This window comes from Miniopterus schreibersii (genome assembly GCF_964146895.1).
Source record: "Miniopterus schreibersii genome assembly, chromosome: 3".
Lineage (NCBI taxonomy): Eukaryota > Metazoa > Chordata > Mammalia > Chiroptera > Miniopteridae > Miniopterus > Miniopterus schreibersii.
In genome coordinates, this window is record NC_138103.1 from 13,555,226 (window position 1) to 13,572,761 (window position 17,536).

A 17,536-nucleotide genomic window follows, 5' to 3' on the forward strand; every position below is an offset into this window, starting at 1 on the left:
CCTGTACAGTCCCCATCAGTCATCCGGGCAACGATGACAGAGATGCTCCCTGCACTGCAGTCCCCAAAACACTCCTGCGCAGCCCTCCGGGATGTGTAACCACGTGGTCCGCTCCCGCAGTGTGGTGTCTGTGTATTGTGGGTGACTGCGATGATTTGAAGGGACTCATAGGCTTTTGTCATTGTTGTTTCATAGTGATTGTTCTCTTTTTTTTTTTTTAAATTATCTTTATTGTTGAAAGTATTACAGATGTGATTATCTTTATAGCAAGCGACACTGGCTTTCCACTTATAGTCGTGATATGAAATTTCTTTAGAAAATATTTAAATAAAAAAGGTGTGTTGATTTAAAAGTAACAGAGAGCACGGATATAAGAGGTTGGAAATAATAATGTAGATATTGAAGGACATTGTGATAGTGATAAGTGAATGGCCGAGAGTAAATTCTTTTATGAAAAGATGTCCGCGTGACCCTGAGCAGTGTTCATATGTGGGCTCGACATTCGACGTGCTTCCCCCACGGTGCGCTCCATCTGTGCTGATACTGGTGCAAACCGGACTCTCCGAGAACCCACTTCTTGGCGCCTCTGTCTGTTCCCCAAAATGACTTTCAAGGCTGGGTTTTTATAATAAATTGATTTCTGGATCACCTGAAAGAAGTGTTCATCTGTGATGCCAAGAGAAGGAGGAGAGATGATAAATGACAATCACACAGCTGACATTTCTTGGTCCCATTTTAAAGTTGACTAAGTGTCTCATATCTGTTCTCATTAAGTTCCTGCAATGACCCCATTAAGTAAGTGCTGTTTCTATCTTCATTTTGTGGGTGGGGAACCCAAAGCTCCAGTGAAGTAAAGTAATGTGTCCGAAGCCACACAGGCTGGACTCACCCTCTGACCCAGCCTGTCACTGGAGGAACAGCCCTGTAGCTTCACACCAGTCCTGTGAAATAGTCTCCCCGTTTTGTGTAGGTGGAAATGATTCAACGAGCAAGGAAGTGCATCCATTATACCTTGCCACATAAAAATTCACCCTGGACCTTAGTGGTTTAAAAGGACAAACATGATCTGTGGTCTGGGAATCTGGGAGTGGCTTAGATGGATGGTTCTGCCTCAAGGTCTTTCATGAGCTGGGGCTGCTGTCATCTGAAGGCTTGACTGGGGCTATAAGATCCACTTCCAGGATGGCTCATTTACAATGTTATTGTCCGGTGGCCTCAGCTCCTCCCTTACAATGTTATTGTCCGGTGGCCTCAGCTCCTCCCATGCGGGTGTCTCCATAAAGCTGCTTGAGTGCCCTTGTGACATGGCTGGTTGCTTCTTCTAGGGTGAGAAATCTGAGACACACACACACACACACACACACACTCACACAGGGAGACGGAGAGAGAGAGAGGCAGAAGCCATGACCCCTTTGATGACCTGTCCTCAGAAGTCACACGCTGTCTGTCACCTGTGCCACATTCCATCCCTCATGCCAACCATCCCTGATGAAATTGTGGTAGGAGCTACGCACTGATGTAAATACCCGGAGGATCGTTGGGGCCACTTTGGAGGTTGGCTACCTTACTTTTCGTAATCTTAAAAAGAACTATGTCTGGTTGTTCCGTACAAGATTCTTGTAACCTCACACCAAGCCTGTGAACAGAAAACATAAAGATACTAAACCCACGTTGCAGGTGGAAAAATGAAGCCTGGAGCAGGACAGAGTCATGAAACAGGAGGTCCAGTGAAGACAGTGGAAAGTAGAGAGAAAATGTGCCCACAGTAAGATAGAAGGGGGCTGGGACCGGTTGGTTTTCCAGGTGCTTAGAAGAGCACCGCCTGGGTTTTCACTTTCTCGGGTGGGGTTAGGCAAAGCAGTCCCGGCTCCCAGCACCACCTCCTTAAGGTTGATGGAGTCTCTCTACTGGAGGCAAAGATTCTATTCTGCTTGTTTCCCCACTGAAGGCTGCAGATTTTTAAGATTCATGCTGCAAAGATCCAACGACCCTAACCCTTTCCTTTTGCCCCACCCCTGGCCCTCCCAGTGCTGCTGCTCGGGTCCTCCTGGCTGGAACCCAGGGGTCAGCCTCCCACCCTAATGTGTCACAGGTAGAAGCAGTCATTTTTTGTGACCTCTGTTGGTGGCAGCCTATTGTGACCAACATTCTGGATGTCAGTTGTCTCATGTGCTCACACTTCTAGGTATTTATAAGTTAGGGATGGCTGTACCCACGTGAGGAGCTGTGTTTGTGTATTTTTGAAGGATGATTGTATTTGCAAAAATAACAACAGAAAAGATACGCCCTCTATATCCATCAATATGGAACTGTTTAAATAAATTCTGTGTATCCATGAAGTCTAATTCCAAGCTGCTGCTAGAATTTTGTAGTGAGGGCTTCTGTTTATTGGCTTGGAAAGATGCTCATGACACATTGTTGAGTGAGAAGTACAGCATATATAATATGATCCTGACTGTGTGCAGTTACATTCATGTATTTCCCTTTCTGAGTACAGAGAGAGATGTCAGAAAGGCAGAGGGGAGATTAAGCTAAATTGGTGGGTTTTGCATTTTCTCTTTGGACTTTTCCGGTTTTAGTGTATTTTTTTTACATGAGTGGTTATGTTACTGATAATAATACTTATAATGATTATTTATAAAGTGAATCCATGAGTCTGAGCTCTTAAGGGAGGTTTCCGGGACACCTGATGGCATTTTATTAAAGTTTTATTCTCGGTTGTTGTAGAAATGCTGCAGTCCTTTGGGGGAGTGAAAATGAGGCTCACCAGGCTGAACCAGGACCCGGAGACAGACTTTTGGTCCTTGGCTGCCTCAGGAGGCAGGATGCCTCAGGCCTTGGCACCTCACCACGCTTCCCACACACTGCCCCGTGGTGCCAGCCAGCTCTGCGATTTCTGACAGCGAACTTTCCACTTTAGTGTCACCTCCCAGAAAGGTCCTTTCCTGGATGCAGCAGGTGCAATTCACTTGCGTGCAGAATAAGGAAATAATAATAATAGTAATAATAATAATAATAATAATAATAATAAATAGCTAGCAATATTGGGCATCTAGGAAGTACTTGGCACTGTGCTCAGTATTTCAAACGCACGCTCTTGTTATGCCCTGGAGCAGCCAAGGCGAGATGATCTGTCGCTCTTCCATTCCCACAGGTGAGAAAACAGGCTCAGAGGACAGTGGCTGGATCAGCCTTAGTGAGAGGTGGTGAATCTGGGACTCAACCGGGGTTAGACTGTTTCCTGAGCTGAGTTGAGCTGAGGGTGAGGCTACCTGGTTCTGTTCAGTGATGCGAGGAACATTTCTGGGAACACCTGAGATGCGGGGTTGATTCTGGAGTCAGCAGGGAAGGTGAAAATCACATCTGGTCAGTTAGCTGTTAACGATTCCTCTGGAGGAGGCCAGGTGGGAGACCAACCTTTCTGCTCCTCGCTACATCGAAGGCAGACAAGCGTTCCTTGAATATTTAATGGACAGGAGTTTTGCTTAGGCACCAGATGAAGTGGTTATGTTGAGGGGACACCCTGGGTGCATGACACAGACCTCTCTTTAAATGTTGGGGTTACTTGCGGTCAAATGTTCACATGATGAGAGGTGTTTGGGAAATGAGGCCCAAACTTGCAGATTCCCACTCGATCCTGGGCTTCGCTCTGGAGTGAAGGTGTCCTAAACCAAACGGAGGTGACACTGCCCCAGCCAGAAGAACATTACTGCTCTCATTTTTTTCTCTTCTGTGATTATACGGAAGACATAGTGCAGTTAAGTGGCAGAGCCCAAATTTCCATTTTGCTCTGCCTCATTTCAGAGCCGTATTTCATAACCTCTACACTTTTCTGTAACTGAAATAGACTGTGTTCATTTTCTTTTGCTGAATAAAAAATCACCCAAAACTTAGCTTAAAACAACACCCATCTATCATCCATGGGCAAGGCACTGGGTCGTCTCCTCAGGGTCTATCTAACAAGGCTGCAATCAAGGCCTCGGCTGGGCTGGGGTCTCATCTGGAGCGTGGGGTCCTCTTCCGAGCTCACTGGCTGTTGGGAGAATTCAGCTCCTTACAGCTGCAGGACGGAGGCCCTGTGCTCCTAGGCTGCCTGTGGTGCCCAGCTAAGTGGGCACTCGCTTCCTCAAGGCCAGCACGGGGGGGGGGGGTTCCCCTGGGGCATGCTAGTAAGATGATGTCTCATACTTACATGTTCTAACATGGTCATGGGACTGGCATTCCCTTCACCTTTCCTGTTGTATAGAAGTAGGCCGCAGGTCTTACCCACACTCTGGAGGAGGGATGATACCTGGAGTCTACATGGGTCTGTACACCCCAGATCCTGTGCTAGGGAAGCCCCAAAATGAGGCTTTTTCCCTGTCTTGCGGCCAAGTGTGCCTCTCCGGCTGCTTTCCATCCAGCACCCTCCCTTCGTCCCCCAGTAAAGTGCTCACAGTTCCCCCCAGGCACCCGTCCCCCGTCAGTGCTGGGTTGTCCCTCTGTCCTGACCTCTCGCCATCTGGGCATCTTCACTTCGTCCCCATGTCAATTCTGTAGAACGCTCCCTCCTGCAGCCTCAGCAGCAAATGAATATTTAATGGAATGCTGCCACCTTTTGGAATTTAGCAAAAGTGATCTGTGCCGTTTGGAGGGATGGATGTGAAGCCCGAGGAAGAAAACGCCGTCCTGCTCCCTTCTATACGCGCCCCGCACGCGGACACCCCCTCGCCGCCCGCCCAGCCGCTATTCCTCTGGGACTGACTAAGGTCTGATGCCAGAGTCTAAAAGCGAAACAAAGGGAGCCAGTTTCTTCCCGAGGCAGGTTCGTCCGTCTTTTATGCTCTGGTTCATAATTACTGAGTGCTGACAGCCTGTGCCCTGATTTACACCCCAAGAGGCAGCAGAATGTGTGAGCAGAAGCGTTGGTGTAGCGGGGGGACTCCGGCCCCGGCTCTGCCACCAGCTCCCCGAGGACGTTAGCTTCCTCATGTGGACAATGAGGGTCAGCCAGGCCCTTTCGGCTCTCAAGCCCCTGCCCCCAGGTTACAATGCCTGCGACCAGGAATGGGAAGCAGGCGACACAGCATCTAGAGATGCCGGTCAGATAGGAGTGGGGCTACAGCCACTTCTGTCCTCAGCAGGAGAGAGTGGCACCATCCATTAGAAATGCCCACCTGGGCACAGGCGGGGACTGTGCAGACAGGTGAGTCCCAATGTCAGCCGTCTCGCGGAGACTCGCAGCAGCCACCAGGGAACCGCCTAGCGCCCCCCCCCCCATTACTTCCTTCCTGTATACTTCAGGCCCTCCCCGCCTGGAATCAGCAAAGCTCATCCATTCCCCCTTGGTCTCCCCAGTGGTGCTCTGGTCCGTGCCTCATTACATAGCTTCTGGATTATCCAACCAGCTCTACCCAGTTTCCCTCTTTGGTTGGCCCCTCACTTGCTCGACCTGACTCTCCTGTGGCGCCTGCTTTGCCAGCTGTGAGAGTAGAAGCAAACGCCTCTGGTCCCACATTGGCATTTGGCCCCCGCCTGGCCACTGCCCCGGCCCTGGTCCTCCGTCTCCATTCCCTGACTGTGGACCTCTCTCAGGTCCTCCCCTCTGCGCGAGCTCTCCCCTCAAATCTAACTGTCCACATTCCTAGTCATCCATCAAGACCCGTCGGAAAAGCCTTGTCCAAAAATTCTTCCTAAATCCCCCTGGATGCGTCGAGCTTCCTGGCCCCCTCGATGCCCTCTGCCCTGCCTTCCTCCTTTCCTCCCCTTCCCTTCTCTCCCACCCCTCCCTCCCTCCCATCTCCCCTTAAACAAACTCTGTGGCATTCTCTGCTAAGAGCTGGAACATATGAAGATGAGTTAGACCCAGACCCTGCCCTCAAAGGACTTCTAGTCTATGAGGAAAGACACAAAGTGAGTAAAAAGAAACCCATAACCGAGGCTCACGGTCTGATTGCTTCTTAGTGAAGGCAGAAGATAAAGCTTGGTGGTGGCACAAATAGGTGATCAAAGAAGGCTTCATGGAAGAGGTGACACTTAGAGTCTTGAAGGACAAGGGGAGTCTTCACACCGGCTGTGAGGGGTGGAGGGTCCCGGTGGAAGGAGCAGCAGGGACGTGGCCGAGATCTGGAGGAGGAGATGGTGGGGACAGGCGGGAGGAGGCATGCCCTGGTGCTCCAGGGTGGCCAAGGCGTTGAGTTTATGCTGTGATTGGTGTCGGGGCCACTGGAGGGTTTCAAGCGAGTGATTATCTTGATCCGATTTGCATGTTAGAAAGCTCTCCCTGGGGCCTGGCTCAGGAGGCCGAGCGGCTGGAGGGAGCCTTGGTCCCTCTCGGGCATTTCTCATTCCCACGCCCCGCTGGAGCAGGCTTCCGGAGCAGAAGGGTCAGCAGCTCGAGGCCGGGCTGCTCTGCACGCTCCGCTTCTCGCTGCTAATGTGCCTTTCCACAGCGTCTGCGCGGCAGAAGCCCGAGTGCGCGCGCGAGATAACGGCATTAAGAGCAGAAGGACAAAGCTGATACTCGGGGCAGTGAGACATGGAGGCTTCAATTCTTTCCCTTCAAAGTGCTGCACATGCTTTTGGCCACGTGATCCTGATTAAAGCGAGCCGGGCCTGCCGGGATGAAACGCGGAGCGGCGCTCGGGACCCCGGGCACGGCGAGCGAGTGCAGAGGGCTGCTGCTCTGATGAGCTTCCCTGCCGTTTCTCCCCACCGCTTTCTGCCGGTTAAAGGGGGAGATCGTTTTAGCGATTTCCCCAAATTCCCGAGGATGGCTGTGCCTGTGGAGACGCGGTGACACTGACAGGTTTCCAACGTTAGCATCGAACTTCAGGTTGGGAAGGTCCTGCCTGCCCCTACCCCCCAAGGGCGTGCTTAAAATACAGGGGGTGCTCAATAAATGCTTGTTGCTGAAATGAATGAGGCAGTGAACCAATCAGTCTCACTAATTCGGGGCACCCCAAAAGCCTCCCTCATGCCTCTCCTGTCAATACCGCCTCTTTCCAGCTACCCCCCCGATTCTTATCACCAGAGATTGATTTTGCTTGCTCCTGCGCCTCATGTCAACGGGCCCCTTCCAGCACGTGTGCCTTTTCTCTCTCAACAGCGCCCCTGAGAGATGCAGCCACGTAACTGCATGTGTGAGTAGTTGTCCTGTTTGCAATTGTTCAGCGCTCTTTCATCGCGTCATTGCACCACCATGAATCCATCCACGCTCCCACTGATGAGCATTCGCATTGTTTCTAGTTTGGGGCTCCGTACGCTCATGTAGGTGTTGTTTGGTGGACATACGCACCCAGTTCTCCTGCAGATATACTGAGGGATGTATTCGTTTGGTCACAGAATAGACACGTGTTTAGTTTCAGTAGACACTACCCCAAAGTTTTCCAAAGCGGTTGCACAAACGACCCCTCCCAGCAATGAAAATTAATGCCACTTGAATGTATGTGTTGTGAATTGTCACAACACCCCAGAGGGGCCGGTGTGACTGTCCCCTCCCCCACTTCACAGACGGGCACCCCGGGTCTCCGCTAACTTGGTGAAGGCCACTAGCTAGTCAGGGTTGGGGGGGGGGCTGAGGTTAAGGACTCTGCCTCCAGAATGGCAGCAGGTCTTAAACTACCTCAGTGTACCGTGGGTTCTGAGCGGCCGGCTCTGCCGCCGAGAGGCCAGTGTCGGAACCACCACATGGGGGAGAGCGGTGTGGAGCAGGCATTGCCTCCCGGCTCGGCCACTCGCCTTGGGGAGGCCTGGGTTAGCAGCTGGACCGCTTGTGCCACACTTTTCCCATCTGTAAAATGGAGTCAATAAATCAGGTTGTTGTGAGGGTTAAATGAGTGGATATAGGTAAAGGCTTACGGGTGGGCACTGGGAAGCACGACTCTGACCATTACCAGTATTTCAGCTGTGCCCAGTTTGAGCACTGGGCTCATCTCTGCTCCTGGGACAGGGGCTGCAATCGTAGCCGCTCTCACGGTTGTCAGGCAGGTGGCATAATCCTTTTCCTTTCGCCTACCCTCGGATGGTAGCTGACTGACTTTCCTGATGGAATCTGGAATCTAATTTTAAGCCCTGATCATCAGTTTCACAAAGCTTGCCGGGGTGCCGTCCGGCTCGTACCTTCTGAAATGAGTCTCTGCTCTTTAGTGCCCCTAATAAGAAATGCAGTGTGTTTGCTCAAGGTTTTACCCTTTATAGAAATGGTCAGATTCCTTTCTCTCCCCCTCATCTCCATTCCACAAATCCATGCCAAATATTGATGTTTGATAACTACAAATATCACACATAGCTTTTAATCAAGAGAGACGGAGGGAAGGTAGGGGAGTAAATACGTCTCTGTAAGGTAGTTCAATATTCTCGGGAATGATTTTGCTAAGAAATAAAATGACTGGAGGGAGGGGAGAGGGCTCTGTGATGTGCCTCCGAATGGGCTGGACCACCCCGACATGCTGGACCATGCCTGGACCCTTGCTCCCAGCCCCAGGTTTGGATTTATGTTGGATGTTCGTTACCTGGATCGGTAGATGCTATCTCCTTTTATGGAGAGGAGAGATGTATTTTAAATGTGAATTTCCAATATGCCATCAGTCTATGCTATTACCAGCAAAACACACTGAGCCAGCTTCTGCCCTCCATCACTGGCTGAGACGGGAGAGGAATGCGAATGCCTGCCACCCCCACGCGCGAGAGAAGTCATCCTGCTGGAGGCCAAGGGCAGGTCATTCTCCAGGCTTTTGTCCCCCAATGCTGTGTTTTCCTCATGTGGGGACAACGGACAGTATGATCCTGGAATATTGGCAGGTGTCAAGCATTTAGAGATGTTTGGCCAGCATTGATCCGGGGCTACTCCAGGCCAGAGCTTGGCCAAAAACCAAATGAGACCTCATGACCTGAATCCAAATCCAGGCAGCCCCCAACAGCTCACTGCAACCCTAGAGCACCCCAGTTCCCGCTTGGTGTGGAAACACAGCACATTCTAATGGGGTGAGTGAATGAATGAATGAACTGATGGGCCTGCCCCCACCAGCAGCATTACTGCTGGGTTTTTTTGGTTTTGTTTTGTTTTTGGCTCCAACTTTGGCTTTTCTTACCCTTTAATAGCCTTTTGTTTTGTATTTTGATGTCCTCAGTTTTTTCTGATAGAAATAATCAACCTCAAAAACCATGTCAACAAAAACCAGTGATTCACTCGCTCACTCATCCATCCATCTATCCACCCTCCCACCCACCTACCCATCCTTTCACCCACCCTTCCATCCACCCAATATTTGGGCACCCACCATGTGCCAGGCCCTGTTGGCTGCTGAGGCTGCAGCGGTGAGCACAGGAACACCTGAGCCTGCCCTCCTGGAGCCTACAGTCCAATGGGAGAGACAGATTAAGCAGATGATCACACTAAAGAATATCTATGGAGATCAGGAGGAACGTGGCTCTGGGATGGCCTATTGCAATGAAACCTGCTTATGTCCAGGTATATCTGGGGTTCCCCCAGTAGGGAAATCATGAGCTGAGTTCTCAAGAAGGAGTACAGGATCAGGGCAAGGCAGGGACGATAGCATTTCAGACAGAGGAGGCAACATGTGCAAAGGCCCTGAGGCCAGAGGGGTGTGGTTATTTCCAGACACTGTCAGAGGTCAGCTAGAGTAACTGTATCCTAGATGAGGACGATAGGAATTGATAGGGCAGGGACCCGCCCACGCAGGGCTCCCAGGTCCTGGGAGGACGGTGGTCTTTGTCCCAAAGCACTGGAAGGTCTTGAAAATTCTTGCAGGAAGTGATCCAGTACACATTTTGTGAAGATCCCTCTGACTCCTTTGAGGGGCCTCAGCTGGAAGGGGGGCAGACTCTCAGAGCCCACACGATGGAAAGCAGCTGGAGGCGTGGCAGCCCTTGGCCTCCGCCCAGCTTGAGCAGGACCCCTACCTGCGGTCCAGGTGGGCTTCCTCCAGAAGTCTCAACACACTTATGCCCACAGTCCGCATTTGCACAGTTGAAGATGGATTTCCTAACATACACCTTCTGCTTCTTGGCAGAGGGAGTGTAAAAAGGCATTTCTGTGTGGGGGCTGCCACTCTACCCCACCCCGCTCCACCCTATGCGCACAGGGGTCTTCTGCTTGCCTTCCTATCTGCCCTGCATGCGGGTGGAGCTGGTGAGAGCCCAGAATACGACTCCCAGAGGCTGAGGTTAAGTCGTTTAAAAAAAGGGTGGGGGGATCAGGGTGCCAATGTGCAAGAGTGAACCCCAAGGTAAACCATGGACTTTGGGTAATAAGTCTGTGTCACGGTAGATTCGTCCTTGGTGAAAAGTACGTACCATTCTGGTGAGTGGTGTTGATAGTGGGGGCAGCTATACATGTGGGGGGGGCAAGGGGTATACAGGAAACCTCTGTACCTTCCTCTCAATTTTGTTACAAACCTAAAACCGCTCTAAAAAGATTAAACCTTTTAAAACAAACAAACAAAAAATAAAAATAACGCATGGGATGAAGGAGGCATGGCCCAGTGGGGAATGTTCACTCCTAGACGTCTGCAAGCTGACAGCAACACCAGAACGTCAGGTCCAGCTCCTGGGACAGTTCCTATGGCTGCTGCCCGGGAGGAAGCCGTCCTGGGCCTATGTACGGGGCCGGTTCTGTCATAGAGTCGAGCACTCGCTACCCAGGTGCTTCTTCCTGTGTCTCCAGGTTTGAATTCTTGCCTTCTTCGTCTCTTACTCCACAAATCAAAGTGCACAGGGGCGTCTTTGCGGCAGCATCAGACAAGCGGATTCGCGGGTGGGCCTCAGAAGTCCCTCTCTCGGTCCTGCTTCGCCCCCCACTCTCCTCCTCCAGGTGCCAGCTCCCCATCGCTTCACCCTCAGTGGGGCTATAGGAGGGAGTGCCAGTCCCGCAGGAGCCCTGAGAAGAAAGGCTAGCCTTCTGCTTGCTCAGACTGGCCATCTCTTTGGGAAAACTCTCGTGTGTCTTCACGCTCGCCAGGTCTCTTTTCTGTCTTATCCAACATTCCCTCTTAGTTGGAAGGCGGGGCTCGAAGGGGAGACCCTGTTCTGTTACATTCAGCCTGGAATTTGCATTTTTTTTTTTTCCCCACAACTGGGACTGCAGACACTTTTAAGCCAGAAGAACAAAGCACGTTGGGGCATAGGTGAAAAACAAACTCCATCTCCCTCCAGGTCCCCCCGGGGGGTGGTACAGGGGGCTCTGCACAGGTGGGGGGAATTTTCAACGGACCTTCCATCTTTTGGTTTTCCTCCCCGCATCCACAGGGATTTCATAAACATTATGTTGTTCAATTTCAGTTCAATGGCACAGAGTTGTTCCAATGTGTTCTAATTACCCAGACATAAATGATTCCTGGTGCACTTTAAATGATTTCGGATGCACTTTTGTCTATCGGGCTGCTGATTTATAACTCCCCGGGACTTTGATGTTGTGCTTCATTGATTTCTTTTAAGGCTCTTCAGAGGTATATTTATTATAGACAATACATTTCCCTGCTCATTTGCTCCATAATTCTGAAATACTCATTTTCCAGTTGTCAACACTCCACCCCTACCCCCTGCACTTACGCTGCACCGATAACAAGGAGAAACATTTATTGAGTGCTTGCTGAATGCAAACCCGGTGTGTGATAGATACTCAGGAGATACGCACATTAAATTAAACAAACATATTTCTTCTAATGGCATCCTTATCATTTAGACAACACAGGCACATAGACTCATGTGACACGATTGGAGAGAAAGAACACAGGGAGGCCACAGGGGTTTGGTCCCTGAGCTACAAAGAATATTTGGAAGAGAGGGGGGATATGAGATGGGTGGGGTTGGAGTTTTGTGTCCAGATCTCCGCAGTGATGTTTCATTTGACAAGGTAGCGAGTGGGCTATGGTCCTGATGTGGTGGGAGTCCCAGCGTAGTCCCTTTCTCACCGGTCTTGAGCTTGCCGCTTGATTTTCTTGAGCCTCAGTGTTTTCATCTGTAAAATGGAGCACACCCTGTATTGTTGCCACTGTGGACTGAGTACTTACGATGTGGACTGTACCAGACAGAGGCCGATCCCCGGTGTGTGTGGGACCCCAAACTTAGTCAATGTGGGGGGCCCTTTCAGAAAAAGAGCCTCTAATTACGAGCATCCAGCTGGGTTTCTGTCCCAGGTGGAGCCCACCAGGGTTAGCACTGGGTCTTCTATGCTTTTTAAGCACTGGGCTTGTTTTCCTCCCCAGTTATTTGCTCCATGGATACCTGGTGTGTACAGCAGACACTAGTGGGGCTTCTGCGACTGGGAATTCATTATCCCCCCTGTGGCTAGGCTCTGAGGTGTCTACAGGAAGCATTTCTGTGACTGCTCTTGGGGTGAACTCAGCCCTCCTCCCCACTCTCCAAAAGGCATGTTTCTTTGAGAGCATCTCTGAGGCCAGGCCCGTCTGGAGAGGGACAGCGTGGACCCCCTTGATGGGCAGGCCAGGGTGACGGTTCTTGCCACCACGGGCTGCTCTGCAGTCCACTGGGCTGGCTTCAGGTGGCATCGGTGGCAAGGACCTTTGGGTTTCCTGAGCTGAGAGCTTTCCCGCAGCCGAGAACCTGGGGAAGGGCCTGTGAGGAGCACACGCCACCTAGTGACCGTTTCCAGTGGCTGCCACTCCCAGCACTGCCTTCGGGAGGAATCTCATCTCCGGGCAAGGATGCTGGTCAGCGAGGTCCCGATGCTGCTCTTTGAGAGGCCTGGCTCAGCTTAGCATCTGGGTGCATGAGAGCAGGAGGGACTCCCGTCAGGTTTCTCTCCATTCTCCCGTGGAGACTCTGCCACCGTGAATGCGGGCTCCCAGAGCAGAGGCTCCTCCCGCCCCGCTCCCTTCATCACTGCCCGCCCTCTCTGTTTCTCCTTCCTTCCCTTTCTCCCCCTCACCTCTCCTGGCCTCTTCCCTTCTTCCTGCCCCCCCATCCTGCCTGGTGTCCTTGCCCCTTCTCCCCCAGCTCAGGCTGTCTCTCACCCCGCCCTCCTGCTCCCCACCTTCCCACCGTCTTCTGAATGTCCCTTCCCTTTCTCCCTCCTCCTCACTGTGGCTCAGCCAGCCTTCCTTGAACGAAACAGGTATTTTTGGTGGTTCTGTTATTTGATCCATATGGAATGGGGGTCAGTCATTGAGTTAGAGGCTAGACCATGAGCCCCAGTGGTGGATACTGAGGGACTGAGATTTCCCTCATCCATCCATCCATCCATCCATCCATCCATCCATCCATCCATCCATCCATCCACCCACCCACCCATCCATCCATCCATCCATCCATCCATCCATCCATCCACCCATCCACCCATCCATCCATCCATCCACCCATCCATCCACCCGTCCGTCCATCCATCCATCCATCCATCCACCCATCCGTCCATCCATCCATCATTCGTGCATGCCTACGTTCCTTCACTTACTAATTCACGAGCACGCGCGCAGATTCAATAACTGCACTTTGAGGCCAGCTGTTGTGTCAAGCATCATGCCGGACACGGACCCCACTTTTGGCTTTGACCCCCGGGTGTGGGGCGCGAGCCTTTCCTCTCTCTTCTCCGCCTGCCAAGCTCCTACTCACGTTCAGGACCTGGTCAGACACTGCCCTGCAGACAAGCTCTGAGCCCTTGCTCCTCCCATCCGCTCTCCCCAAGGTCTTTGGAGAGTTTTCTGCTCCTGGGTTCAGAGTTGTCTCCTCTAAACCCAGTACAGGGGTGCCCAGCAGCCAAAGCCAGCCTCACATTTAGCCAACCCCCCAAGCTGGCTTCGCCTGCCCAGGGCTCTGTGCTCTCCAGCAGTTACCCTGCTGCCCCTCCCCAAGGGCACCCTGCGCACAGCGGCATCCGCGACACCCAGGAGCCTCAGCACCAGCAGTGGGGTTCCCCAGGTGAAATGCTGTCTGCAGTCTCTGGGTTTCACCAGCCCTGTTCTAATTGACTTTTTAAAAATTATTATTATTCCTAGGGATTTAGTGAACGTGAATTGTCTCTCAGGACTTGTTTCTCAAAACTGTTCCCTTTGTTTTTGTTCTTTCTCTCTTCCTCTATATTTCCAAGTTAATGCAGGAAGTGGGGAAAGTAAGTTTGCAGGGCACAGGTTAGGTATAAACTGTAGTGAGGGAGGAGGGATTATGAGAGGGTCTGCGCTTCGACTTGGCCACGCTCGCAGGGTTTTCTGTGGCGTCGTGGGAGATACCACCCTCATCTGAAAAAATGTTCAGACTCCCAGTATCCAAGATCTGCTAGACATACACACTCAATGAATGGCTGACAACTTAAAAAAATTGAGGTATAAATTACGTACCATAAAGTGCAGCTTCATGAATTCTTACATATGCGTTCCCTGGTATACTCCCACTCAGATCAAGAAATAAAACATTTTCTCACCTGGAAGGTTCCCTGGTGCTGCCAGGCAGGTTTGTGGGATCTGAGGTACCCTGTGTGGGGTGTGGGACATCGGGTCACTGGCGGACAGAGACGCCTCCCAGACATTTGCTCCACGTGGTTTTAGGGAGCAAAACCCTATTTATTTATTTATTTATTTATTTATTTATTTATTTATTTATTAAAAAATATTTTTATTGATTTCAGAGAGAGGAAGGGAGAGGGACAGAAGCATCAATGATGGGAGAGAGTCATTGATCGGCTGCCTCCTGCACGCCCCCGACTGGGGATCGAGCCCACAACCCGGGCATGTGCCCTGACCTGGAATCGAACCTCGACCTCCTGGATCATAGGTTGATGCTTAACCTCTGAGCCACGCCGGCTGGGAAAGCCCAGGCTATTTAACAGGCATCTGACTGTGCCCCTGGACAGGGCACGAAGCCTGATGCATATGGCCTCTGTAGTTCATGCCCTATGTAACAGTGCCAGAGCCTCATGAAGAAATTGACGGGTTTATGAGTCATCCCAGGGGGTCCCCTGTGAGGCCTGATTTCTGAGGCTGTGTTTGTTTTTGGAAAACAGTGTTGGCCCCATTCTCTCCCCACTGAGGAGCCTGTAGGGTGCCCAGGGACGGGCCTTCTAGACTCCCACAGCACACACCAGGGCGAGGCTGCCACCCTGGGACAGATGGCCTAAATTCCTGGACCAAAGTGCCCATGGAGGGACACGTCCCGCACAAGATTAACAGGCTCTGGAGGGAGGCTCGGGGCCCCGGGTTTGGACTAGATTGCTTTGCGAGGTAAGCTCTTGATTTCATGACCTCATCTCTCGCCCCAGCCCCGAGACTTCACTCACAATCCAAGTTGTTAACACGGAGAGATCTTATCCTGTTAGCCTTTCACTCGAGAGAAATTGGATTGAAAATCTTGCCAGACTGCCTCCAGACAGCACTTTCCATCAGCCGCGAATGACCCTCGGACAGGGAGAGGTGCTTTCCTTTACACACCATTAGCAGGGGACGGGGGAGGCGTCCCTCTCTGCCTGGCCGCTGTCAGAAACTCCTGGAGAGGAGTCACTGCCAGGAGCTGGCTGCCTGACCCACGGCAGAGCCGAGAAGTCACTCCCCCTCTGTGCGCGGGATCATCTCTGTTACATGCGCTAGATCTTAACAGAGTCTCTTCAAAGACAGTCGTACCTGGGCAAGTCAGCTGGGGCCATGAGGTTCACCCCGCTCTCCAGGCGCCCCGGGAAGGGCCTTAGGGAAGGCCTACTCTGCTGTAGCCACTGTCCACTGCGCGCGTTTGCTTCGTGTCGAATCTCTGCGCAGGGCACAGGCATTCCTTGAACTCCACCGAAACCTGAGCTCACGCCAACCCCTGTTTGGTGAGCACCCTCTCATTGGCCTGGTTAGCTCTCCTGGTCTAGTGGGAAGGAGCAACGGCTCGATCTAGAGAATGGTGCTCGGGTTCCACCTCCTTGGACCTCACAGACTTGAGGTCAAGCTGGGATTCATCCAGCCAGGTGGCCTGGCGGTGGTGCGGGTTTGGCCGCCCTGCTCCCCGCATTCTGCAGGGCACCTGCGTTTCCCAGCAGTCACTGCAGCCCGGGCCCGGGCTGGGTGTGTTGTGTTCATTTCTGTGTGATCTCAGTTTGGCCTTGGACCGTGAGTACCAGCGTCATCACCATTCTGTGGGTGCGGAAAACGAGCCCCAGAGAGACCCGACATCCCCGCCTGAATTCAGGTCTGTCTGGTTTCTGAACGTGTGTCCGCACCCCCTCACTGCGTCGCCTCTGCAGGGTGGCGATAGCTGGCACCCACTGGGGACTCTAGCTTCCGAGAGCTGCATGAGTTTGCTCCGGCTGCCGAAGCGCAGGCTGGGTGGCTGAAACCACAGAGGTTTGTTCTCTCACAGTGCTGGGAGATGGGAGTCTGAGACCAGGGTGTCTGCAGGCTGGTTTCCTCTGAGGCCTTTCTCTGTTACATGTGCTAATCTCTCTTCAATTTGCACACGCCTGTCTTCCCCCTGTGTCATCATATCTCCCCTCTGTGCCTGCCTGTGTCCTAATCTCTTCTTCCCAGAGCACCGTTCATGTTGGCTTAGGCTCACCCTGAAGACCTTGTTTTAACTTAATTACCTCATTAAAGACGCTATCGCCAAGTGCAGTGACCTTTTGAGGGACCGGGGGTTAGGGCTTGAACATGAATTTTGGAGGGACAAAATTCAGCCCTGAACAAGTGCTTTGCATGTGTTTAATTCATTTCATTTTGACGTCACTTTGTGGACTACATATCATTGCCAACCACACGGAATTGATGAGGAAACTGAGGCATAGAGTATTTAGATAGACGAGGGTGTATGGGCTTCAGCTGGGCTCAGTGCTGACCTCCCCTGTCCCCGTGCTACATGTGAAGATTAATCCTTAAAGCCCATATAACTCCCTGCGTCACAGGATGGCTCAGGGAGAGGAGGATCTGAAAACACCAGATGGAGAGGTTTCTCTCCAGGCGAAGGAATTTCTCCAACCCTACTGAGAAGGGTTTGGTCATTAGCCCCATACTTTAGTGAGGCCATCAGCCAGGTCACTGTATTAGGATTTTATGCAGATGTGTCTATATCCAGGCTCATAGTAATCCACCCAAGGGTCCTAGTTGCAGTGCTAAGGGATCAGGTAAGAAGGTGCACACCATTGACACTTCTGTCAAGGCTCCAAGCAGCGGCCAGGACCGGGGTGTCATGGGCACGATGGGGCTCTTGCAGCACCTAGGACCTTAGCCACATGTCGAAGGGTAAGGTGGCCATGGGGAAATATAATTATCTGGGTTATCCGAAGCTCTTCCAGAAGCACATGGATCCCAGTTTCTCACATTACTTTTTTATTCCTGAAAAGTATATTCCTATAAAAAGCACCATATGCAAAACAAGTCTTCCCACCCGAGTTCAACCTTTCCGACTACACTGATTTCGTTTGGCGTCGATGCTGCATAGTGAAGGGTTTCCCATTGAGGTGGTAGGGTGGCAATGCTCCTTCACAGTGTGTAAGGACTTCAAAAACCAGCTTTATTGAAATGTAATTCACATTTCACACAAGTCACCCATTTAGTGTGTACAATTCAGTGTTTTTTTAGTACATTTGTGGAGTTGTGTAATCATCACCACAATTATT

At 51.6% G+C, this 17,536-nt stretch overlaps 1 protein-coding gene across 1 annotated transcript in view; it reads left to right on the forward strand.

The window, feature by feature from the left end:
• Positions 1-17,536, forward strand: part of RBFOX1 (RNA binding fox-1 homolog 1) — a 1,935,778-nt gene that overhangs the window by 267,516 nt on the left and 1,650,726 nt on the right. The gene's annotated exons all lie outside the window — the stretch shown is intronic.